Genomic DNA, 9,310 nt, shown 5'->3' on the forward strand with positions numbered 1-9,310 from the left:
CAGAAAAATGTATATCAATCACCTTATTTGCAACATTGAAATACAAAACACAAGCACCTACAATGTGGTCTGTGTCTTGGAAGTCCTTCCAATGGTCCCACGTTGATCTCTTTTTGCATGAATACATGCTGGATCAACACTTCTTTGACAGTTTTCCCTCCTGGTGCCATCTTAAAGTCAAGGATCCTTCCTTTCCAATGTTTGGCCAAGTCTTCAGATGCCTTTCCCTTCACTCGGTAGTGGCCTTGTTTTCCTAGCTGCATAGTGACCCAAGAGTACTTCCTGTATACTTGGGGAATCCATTCTTCGTTCTCGTCTTTTATGTTATACAACACAACAGATGAGATACTGCTCCTTGCTCGTTTCAGTCCACTTTCGGGTGCCATGATAGATTAACAGACGTATGAGAAAGAAGAAGTAGCAGAAAGTGGATGACTGGGCTAACCGCTTTTGTGGATCAAGGAGGGAGGATGAAATGAGGGACGGTGTGTTCTTTTGGGCGCCAAAGATGTTTCAAGATTCAAAAGTGGAACCAAGTTGAGGGAATAACCGGGAGAATGTGTATCTATCTATTCCAAGCATTCAAGCTTCATTAGTTCTAGGGGTGGTGGAAAGAATTTTTTAGTGCTCCACGTCTAACACAGGAATGTCGAAAACATTCTTTTATTGTGTTAGTTTCTGACAAAAAAATGGTTTTAAATATTTTAAGACAAGGTGATGGTTTTTTTTAATATTTCATGAAGATAAGAGTTTCTCCACGTTTTGGGTGGGTTTGTACAGAGGTCCCACCACCGGTGAATCTCGTTCGTAGATTACATGTCACTCAATCTATGTGTCTATTATTATATTATTGTTGAAACAGCCCTCTTTTGAGTCCAGAATTTTCCTAATGGGACCAAGGAAGCGGCCTATGAGTGAAGCACTAGGTCACCTGCGAAGGATCCTAGAGGGTGCTGACCATACGGTGCTCGGGCTCTAGGTCGCCGAAGATACCCACACGTGCGTCGTGGAAGATATTGGAACAAGGAATAAGAGTTGTTTTCTGAAATCGGGCATGGATCTGGTTGATTGACCTTGCTAGTCCTCAACGGATGAGTCCATGGCTCTTTTATATGGATCTGTGGGTTGATCTTGCTGATCTTCCACGGAGATTCCATTCTGTTAAATGAATATATTGCCGGTTACTATGAGTTAGGAACTATGGAAAAGGCCCCTGAGTGAACAGGTGGTGAGCGTTCTGGTTGCCAATGATGCCATAAGTATACCGATGAATGAATGACTGGAAATAAGGATTCAACCAGAGACTATGAGGATTGTCATCAGTGACATAATGGTTTCATTAAAGGATTGTTTTAAAGCTAGCTGATGCTAAGAAAAAGGCAATTTCATATTGGGTGTGTAAGTTGTGTGACTAGTTTTATGTTTGCATGAACTTCCGGCTAGGGGACCTTGGAACTCTTTTCCTTGGTACCCGGGACAAAACCTAACCAAATTCTTAATTGGATCCCATCACTACAGTGGTTGGGCGGTTGGCTAACCCATGGGACTGGATAGGGTTAGGCTGGACTGATGGATCCGTAAATCGAGACTCAATTTCTGTTATTACGATAGATGAAGTAAGTCCCGGATAGTAATTGTTCTATGGATAGGAATCAACGACTGTGCCTCTTGATGGGGAAAAAAGCGTTGATCCCAATGATCCAAGTGCAAGTTTCTTCCCTGATCTAACCGAGTATCTTTATAGGTGCAGTCAGATCAGTTTGATCACTAATGGTCTTGACTACGTTAGAGTAAAAAGTTATCCTGGAGGAATTGCTTTCCGGATAAGGGAAGTTTTTCCGGGTTCGGTTTTGGAAAAACCGACGGATTAGTCTTTTGTCCGGATATCCGTGGATGAGGCCCCGAATGTGGGACCCCTGTCCTGTGCGAGAAGTGCTACTTCCGCTACTAGCATCCCAAATCTGTTGCTCGGTGGGAACAGGGATCTCACACCCCCCTTTGGTTCGCCTGTGCTTGGCCCTTCCCCTCTTCTCCCCCTTGCCTGCTCCTCCCCTGCTCTTGTTTCTTCCCTTTCCCCTTCGTTGCCTTTGCCTCCCCCCCTCTATTTCACCTCTTCAGTTCTTCTCTCTCCTCGCGGCCCCCCTCTGGTTCACATGCGTCCTTTCCCCTCTTCTTTCCACCTGCTTCTTCTCGCACGCTCGCCCTTTCTCTCCCATCATTGCATGTCCCCCATGTCTTTTTTCTCTCTCTTTCTTTTTTCTTTTTTCTTTCTTTTCCTCTCTTTTATTTTTTCTCTTTCTCTTTCTTTCTTCTTTTTTTTCCTTCTTTTTTATTTTTTTATTTTTTTGTTTCTTCCTTTTTCCTTTGGTAGTGCCCTCAGCTTGTGGGCAATCCTTTATTTTCAACAAGTATTAGCCTCTTCTCTGGTCTTCGCCCCTACTAGGAGGACTCCATGGCAGCTACTCCGTCTCCCCCAACCGAGTCCGTCGTTACCTACCTTTCTTTTTCTGAAATGGACCTGCAGCTTCTTGCTATGACTGTCGCATCCCTAGAGGCCCCCACTCTGGTATGCAAGATTGTTGGTAGCCGTCCCGTGCATGGCTAACTCAGAGATCTTCTTCATGCTAGCCTCCTAGGTGCACTTGCAAAGATCGCAAACATTCATCCTTTGGGGCATGGCTACTACCAGGTTGAGTTTGACTTGCCCCAGCAGTGTCTGATCGACCCAACATCCCACCCTCTTGCTGAGTTTCATGCTTCCCCACCATGACAATCTTCTTTCCAAGCCTTAGGAAGTAATACCTTCCTCTTATCATGGTGATTGGTGGTGCCATTGGGAGAGTGATGGAATCCCCCACCATTACCTCGGCCCTCATACGAGCAGCCAAGATTCCATCTCTTTGCATCTGTGTTGCCTCATCGAATACTGTGCCTCACATGGTATCTATTCCCAACCTTTGAGGGGGGTGACCCCATTATGCAGTGATCGGAGTACTCTGGCCTTCCAAGCCAACAATTCTTTATTTTTTGTAGACAAATGGGATGAATGTGCGTAGCCCTAGGAGTCTTAGCTTCTCTCGATCGGATAGGAGATGCACTCGCCCCACCAACATCTCTCAGCCGATGGACAAGTTTTACGTTAAACGAGTGGGCTTGCAGCCATGGGGTCATGGTTTTGGTATCTTGGCAGGCACTAATTTTTCATATCATGCCCCAGTTATTTTGTCCCTAGAGGACATGACAAACATACGAGCTCCAGGATTCCAGACAACCTCATTCAAGACCCCGAGATCTGTAACCAGATTGAGCAGACATGAGCGGGACTGGACTTTTCCTCAGGCTCTGCAGCATGCACTTTACATGGTGGCTTGGGGGAGATCAATGTTTTCTTACAAGAGGCTCCCACAGTAGATTGAAGGGATTTCGGGAGCATGAGAGGAGTCTCAGGAGGGGACTAGCCTTTTTATAGTGTCTTCAGGAGAGTTCCCCAAACAGCCCATGGATAGAGAGTCAACTTGCTGCCTCCCGTAGGGAGATTGAGTCCATAGAGGAGAGGAGGGTGGAGTAGAGATACCATGCCAGGGCTTCATTCTAGACCTAGGCCACTGATAGAGTGAGATAGCTAGCCCCCATAGGAGGAGAGATGGTATTTGTAGGCTGTGTGGCCAGGATGGAGCTATTGTTTCTGATCCCCCCCATGTGAGAGCCATCGCCATGGATTTATTCTGATCTCTTCTCACTGGTGACCCATTATCCCCCAAGGTGATGGATGCATGTGAGAGGGTCTGGCGACACACAAGAGAGGTGGTTCTTGAAAGAGTGCACAAAGCGGAAGCATACAAGCACTAGAGTGTGCTGAGAGAGAGTGCAAGAGAGAGAGAGAGAGAGATATGAAGCAACTATGCTAAATATTACCCAATGAAATAGTCCCAAGTAAGAGACATAAATGGTCTCATAAGTGAGGGATACAAACTAAAGACTAGACTATGAAAAAAGAGGGAGGCAAGCCCACCTATAAATAGGTAAAGAGGGCTGGCCGACTGGACACCTAGAGTTGGCTGACTGGACACTATGTAGCTGGCGGACTGGACATAAAGTACTTGACCTGGGAAAAATGCCAAAAAAATATGGAAAAAATAGGATGGCCAACCCACAACCAAGGGCCATGAAAAGGGACCAAAAGGAACTCCAAATATGAGCAGAAACTAGGGATGAATGTGCTAACACCCCCTCTCAGCAGCACGAGATGCTTAACAAACTCCGAGAAGCTGAAGATGAGGAGCCAAGGAAGCCTAAGAAGGTGACTTGGTGAACAAATCTGCTACATTCTTTGCCAAAGGACAATACTCCAAACTCAAATATCCAGCAAAAGAACCCATTCACAAACATAGTGATATTGAATCTCAATGTGTTTCGTACAAGCATAAAACACAAGGTTCTTGGCGATGGTGATGCAACTTTGATTGTCATACCAAAGAAGAGTAGATCCGGTAGGAGGAAAGCCAAGCTCTCCCAATAATCTCTGCAACCAAATCGCCTCACATGTAGCATAACAAACTGCATGATACTCCACCTCTTTAGAGGAAAGCACCACAGTAGGCTGCTTTTTACTGCTCCATGAAATGGCTTCAAACCTAAGTGAAAAAATAAAATTAGTGCTTGAACTCCGAGTATCTAGATCTCTAGCCCAATCTAAATCATAACATCCAAGAAGAGTGCACCCTTGGCCATAGAAGATGCCAAAGTCCAAAATACCATGCAAGTACTGAAGAACTCTGAGAGCACACTGCCAATGTTGCTGATGGGGTTTGGATGTAAAAGAACTCGATAGGATAACTGCGAAACAAATGTTCAATTAGGAGTAGGTAAACCAAGCTAAACAACCAATGAGAACCCGATATTGTCCCTGATCAATCCCTAGAGAAGCATCAAGAAGAGAAAGCTTCTCACGTATCTATAGGAGAAGATATTGATCTACATCCAATCATCTAAAACTTGTCAAGTATCTCCCGTGTGTACTTCTGTTGAGAAGAAAATACCCTTAGAGGTCTGTCGAATCTCAAAGCCAAGAAAATAATGCAAAAGACCAAGATCTGTCATCTCAAACTCTGTCTCCAAAGCATCCATGACTGAACGGATCAGAACCTGTAAAGATGAGGTCATCAACATAGACCACAATGATAACAATCAACCTCCTCTCAAGGAGGATATAAAGGTTTGAATCTTCATGACAACGGCACAGGCCAAGCTTCCAAAAGAACTTCTCAATCTGCTGGTACTACCAAACCCGCGAAGCCTTCTTCAAACCACACAAAGCTTTCTTCAGCTCTGCTGCTCGTACACCTGATCCTGTTTGTCTGGAACCTGAAATCTCGGCGGTTGATCAACATACACTTCCTGTGTAAGCTCTCCATTTAGGAAAGCTGACTTGATGTCCATCTCAAATACGGTCCATCTATGATGTCCTACAAGATCAAGAACGGTGCGATATGGTAGTCTTACGGGTCATCGGAGCGAAGGTCTCATTGAAGTCGACTCTAGGGCGTTGAGCATAACCCTTGGCAACCAACCTCACCTTGTGCTTTTCCAAGATACCATCAGCTCAAAACTTTGATTTGAAGATCCAATGCACACCAATAACCTTACATTGCAGTGGCCTAGGCACCAAAATCCAAGTGTCATTACGTTCAATAGCATCCCAGCTCTACCTGCATAGCACGACGCCAAGGCTCAAGTGAACGAGCCTTGCCTACAGAAGTGGGATCAAAAGGACCATGAATAATAGATGACATAAGAGCATAGTTCACAAACATGTTGCCCTCATGAATTTATTTCCATGAAACTCTGGAAGATCACGTGAGAGAACCAGGTGGAGGAGCAAAAGGAAGCTCACGTAACCTAGAATCACGAACTGTCTGAAAATACCACCCATGCACAGATCTGCTCGAACTAGCTGAAGGAGGAGCAAAGTCATCACTCATCATCTAACTGAGAATCCACAGCTGAAGCTATAATAGAAGCAGGGGGAGGAGGAGGAGAAGGCAGAGCAGGAGGTAGAGAAAGAAGAAGCTCACCACCCCCCTCTGAAGATGTAGGAGTCTCGTGAAACACCACATCACGGCTCACAACAACTTTGCCAGCCTGTTGATCATATAGACGATATTATGCCTTGGACACAGAACTGTATTCGAGAAAAGTCATGCGCTAAGCCTTTGAGTCCATCTTAGAGCGATGCTCCTTAGGCACATGTACATATGCCGAACAACCGAACACCTGAAAATTAACAACAGAGGGCTTCTCACCATGGGAACTGGTCTCTTTTTCCACCTCAACCCTCCAATCACAAAAGTGTTGGAAAGCCTCATCCTTGGAATTCAGAAAAAAGACCCAAGTTTGGAGAAGTCATCCACCATCACAAGCATGTACAACACCTTACTCAAAGATGCGGTACTCATAGGACCACATAAGTCTGCATGAACAAGAGCAAGTGATGTCAGAGATCTATGTGTCACCTCTTTCAGACTTCAATTAAATTATTGATTAACACGAGCGGGTTTTGGAGTATTTGGTTATGGAGCCTTCGAGCACAGGTGAAGATAAACCTTATGCAAGCTGCAGCTCTCGCATTTTTTGGTTGTTCACGGGTGCTAGCGGAAGTTGGAAGTAGGGAGGCCTGCCAAAGTAGGTCGAGGACACGTCGATGTCAAACGTAGTAGGGAAACAACCTCTCTCTCTCTCTCTCTCTCTCTCTCTCTCTCTCTCTCTCTCACTCTCTCTCTCTCTCTCTCTCTCTCTCTCTCTCTCTCTCTCTCTCTTGCGTGGGTTCTCTCTACCGCCGTGCAAGTTCTCTCTTGCACCCGAGTTCTTTCTCTCTTCCTAGTCTCTGCAGCACAAGTTCCCTCTGCTTTCCTATGTCTGACACTAAGGTTTGAGCATTAATTTCTATGCGCAGGCTACGTCTGAACCTTAGTGTATACTAAGGATCGGGCATTAATAAATTAATGCAGGCCCCGCCTGAATATGTCATTATATCCCATTAATACCATTTTAGAAAACAATCGTTGCTCATCAACAAGGAGAACCCATTAATTACTTATAATAAACATTATAGAAATCTTAGAATTATTGAAAATCTAGCCCTATATAACCATTGATAACAATATTTTATAACCTAATTATAAACATTGAAGACAATATCCTATATAACCATTAAGACTATTCATAGATTTTATATAACCATTAAGACTATTCTTAAAACAAGATATTGATTAAAAAATATCTTATATAACCATTTAAGACTATTCATAAATTTTCATGATGTAGGGGGTTGGGTGAGTGCACTTGTGATAACATTCATGGCCTCTACAAAGATGGCAAGAGCAACAACAGCTGCGTGGGCTAGCCGAGTGAGTACACAAACAGCTGCATGGGCTGGCCGCTGCGCCTGTGATTACATTCATGGCCTCCACAAAGATGGCAGCAGGCAAATTAAACATGCTTATTGCCTTGATAATCGAAGTTGAGAGAGAGAGAGAGAGAGAGAGAGAGAGAGAGACTCTCTCTCTCTCTCTCTCTCTCACGCGTTCTCTCTGCCGCCGTGCAAGTTCTCTCTTGCACCCGAGTTCTTTCTCTCTTCCTAGTCTCTGCAGCACAAGTTCCCTCTGCTTTCCTATGTCTAACACTAAGGTTTGAGCATTAATTTCTACGCGCAGGCTACGTCTGAACCTTAGTGTATACTAAGGATCGGGCATTAATAAATTAATGCAGGCCCCGCCTGAATATGTCATTATATCCCATTAATACCATTTTAGAAAACAATCGTTGCTCATCAACAAGGAGAACCCATTAATTACTTATAATAAACATTATAGAAATCTTAGAATTATTGAAAATCTAGCCCTATATAACCATTGATAACAATATTTTATAACCTAATTATAAACATTGAAGACAATATCCTATATAACCATTAAGACTATTCATAGATTTTATATAACCATTAAGACTATTCCTAAAACAAGATATTGATTAAAAAATATCTTATATAACCATTTAAGACTATTCATAAATTTTCATGATGTAGGGGGTTGGGTGAGTGCACTTGTGATAACATTCATGGCCTCCACAAAGATGGCAAGAGCAACAACAGCTGCGTGGGCTAGCCGAGTGAGTACACAAACAACTGCATGGGGTGGCCGCTGCGCCTGTGATTACATTCATGGCCTCCACAAAGATGGCAGCAAGCAAATTAAACATGCTTATTGCCTTGATAATCGAAGTTGAGAGAGAGAGAGAGAGAGAGAGAGAGAGAGAGAGAGAGAGAGAGAGAGAGAGTCTGTGTGTTTTTTGATTGCTTACTGCTACGTTGATCGCCGAGTAATTATAAAGATGATAACCTGCTACGTTGATTGCCCATTTCTAGAGATTCTCTCTCTATAGAGAGAAAGACTCTGAGTGTGTTTTTCATCGCTTATTGCTATGTCGATCGCCCATTTATTGAGACTCTCTCTCTATAGAGAGAGTGGAGAGTAGAGTAGTTTATTATCGTCCACGGAAGGCCAAATTATGACCCATGGGACCTTTCCAGATATACAATGAGTCTCCTCCCCCATTGTAGGAAAGGGACGTAGCTACAATGAAAGAACGATCTATGCAGCGTGGTTCTCCCGAAAGCATAACATGCGGGTGATGAGAGCCCCTAACTTCGATATAGGAGTAGTGGTCAGAAACTGGTGAAGTGGCCCCTGTAAAGGGATATCAAAGTCAGCCCGTATGTGTACATATGCTGGGCATGTCATAATCATGTGCTCCTCTGATTCTACACTCTGAGTGTGTTTTTAAAAATCGCTTACTGCTACGTTAATCGCCCATTTATAGATACGATAACCTGCTACGTTGATCGCCTATTCATAGAGACTCTCCCTCTCTCTCTATAGAGAGAGGGACTCAGAGTGTGTTTTTGATCGCTTACTACTACATTGATCGCCCATTTATAGAGACGATAACCTGCTACGTTGATCGCCCATTTATAGAGACTTTCTCTCTCTACAGAGAGAGAGACTCTAAGTGTGTTTTTGATTGCTTTACTGCTATATTGATCGCCCATTTATAGAGACTCTCTCTCTACAAAGAGAGAGAGAGACTATGAGTGTGTTTTTGATCACTTACTGCTACGTGATCACCCATTTATAAAGACGATAACCTGCTACGTTTATTGCCCATTTATAGAGACTCTCTCTCTCTCTCTCTCTCTCTCTCTCATGCCCGCATTATCCTCGATGACCTTACCTTCTTTTGTTTGGACCTTTGA

This window comes from Cibotium barometz, chromosome 55 (genome assembly GCF_041138505.1).
Source record: "Cibotium barometz isolate CiBa-2024 chromosome 55, ASM4113850v1, whole genome shotgun sequence".
In the NCBI taxonomy this organism is placed as follows: Eukaryota; Viridiplantae; Streptophyta; class Polypodiopsida; order Cyatheales; family Cibotiaceae; genus Cibotium; species Cibotium barometz.